Genomic DNA, 2250 nt, shown 5'->3' with positions numbered 1-2250 from the left:
TGCTTTACATTTTTATATTACTTCTACTAAGTCTTCTATTATATATATATATTAAATTGTATTGTATATGCTAATAGCCTCAATCCTATTTCCTTAACAGTTTGTAACTTTGTTTTTGTGCTTTTTTCATCTTTGAAAGTATTTTCTATCATTTACTGCATTATGTTTTTATTATTATTATTTCATTTTAAATAAATGTTTGGTTAACACATTAGCAGTAAGTATCGCCTTCCTCCCTTGTTGTCTTCTTTGTCTAGCTAACTCTTTGTAAGCTAAACCTTTTCCGGGTTACTGTATTTGCTTCTGTATCTTACATATTAATGTAATGTTGAACAATGTTGTAACATTACAGAGCAGTGTGAAAACCAGTAAGTTAACAAATGTAGCTTTTTTGATCTTAAAGGTGTTGACTTGATAAAAGTCAGATTAAACAGCTCTAATTTTACAGAGAGCTAGTATTGCTAAAAGACCTGGCTGCATCCCAATTGCTTACTAACACGCAAATCCTATGAGGTATATCTATGTTCTAATTATAATAGTGTGAGTTTGGCAGGTTAGTACACAAAATCTTAATGTACTAACCTGGAAGTGATGAAACGCTGCTATGCCAACATCGCTGCCAACGTCAAGTTATCCAGCCACAGTTGCTTCTGCATGTGCATCGCTTTCTGCCATATTTTTCTAATCATTGTTTTATGCTTAGTTGTTTATGATCATTGTTTTACAACTAATTTCCCCCCTTTCGTGGAGAACCTCTAGCTTGCTTAATGTGAGTAAGTGAGTTTACACTGCGGGTCCATGTAATACTTTGCATGTAATAAAACCAAACAAACAAATACACAAAATACACTACAATTTAAAACACATATATCCAAAATGTGTGCAAATAAATAGCTGAAAATACACAACAGAATATGTGTATGTATCATTATCTGTATTTTCATTAAAATATTTGCACGCTTTCTGGATCTGTGAGTTTGCTGTTGCTGTCCGCTACAGAACAAATTAGTTTTCATAGCCTTGAATTTCCACATCGCACAATTACCTGCCAAAGAAATGCCAGTAGGATTGACTTAGCTCTTGTGTTTGGGCAGCAGAGGAGTGATTCAAATGCATCAGTCATTTTCCGAAGCGAATCAAATAACTGCATAAATGTGATGACAGAGGAGCTGCTGTCTGTTTCCTTCCTTCCATCCAGTTTAATAGGGCAGATGCACCAAATGCAGGCAGCATGTAAAACTCCAGTCTTTATGTAACCTACAAAATGTTTCAGCATGTTGTGAGTTTGCACACATATCCCTGTAATCATCTGACCGTTGACTGGTCCTTTTTTTATTTCTTGGCTTTCTTAGCTTTCTTAGCTGTCCCACCACTCTGACCAGCAGCAGCCTTCCACATCATGTCCCCCCATTAAAGGAGTGTGAGAAGGCAAGTGAGCATTCATTAAAGAAGTGAGTGAAAAAGCAAGCCAGGAGGAGATGTTTGGACATTTTTTTTTGGTGCATACCATCCTGGATGACTAAAATTACATTCTCTCCCTCTCTCTCTCTCTCTCTCTCTCTCTCTCTCTCTTTCTCTCTCTCCCCATCTTGTCTGAGGCAGTGGCAGACCAGCTCCAGTTGTTGAGCCGGGTGAATAATTGATAGGTGTGGAGCTAAAAGTTTGATGCCTTGCCTGCGGGCAGATTTAACCTGCAGGCGGCATGCCTGTGCCCACCGGCAAGTTCCATACCGCCAAACCCCTCTTTGTAACGGACACACAAAAGCTCAGGCTGCGTTTCTTAAAATCATTTCTAAGTGTTTCGCTGCTAGTTGCCAGTTATGCAACTAATTTTATCATATAATATATGCGATGGAGGATGGGGATAAATTAACATGTCCTGAAGTGCTTGAGAGAGAGAACAAGAAAGGCAGGATGCTGGGTGTGTATGTGCATGTGTGTGTGTGTGTGTCTGAGGCTGCGTTCTGTGGCCTTGTAGAAGTGTCACATTGGAGAGGAGGAGTCCCTGCCTGCTGCTTTATTTATGATTTGACTTTTAATATCATTTACTCTTACACAAGAGGCTGCATCTTAAATAAGCCTGGAGGTGCCTCTCTGTGTGTGTGCATGTGAGAGAGAGAGTGTCTGTGTATTAGTGTCTGGTCTGGCAGCCCAGACACTGCATACGTGCGTGGAAGTGTGTGTCTGTAACCTTCTATGTGTCGTGTGTATTGGTGTCTAATAATTCATGCATGCCCACCATACATGTTG

The sequence above is a fragment of the Salminus brasiliensis genome, chromosome 5 (genome assembly GCF_030463535.1).
Source record: "Salminus brasiliensis chromosome 5, fSalBra1.hap2, whole genome shotgun sequence".
Classification (NCBI taxonomy): domain Eukaryota; kingdom Metazoa; phylum Chordata; class Actinopteri; order Characiformes; family Bryconidae; genus Salminus; species Salminus brasiliensis.
This window is presented reverse-complemented; position numbering follows the sequence as displayed.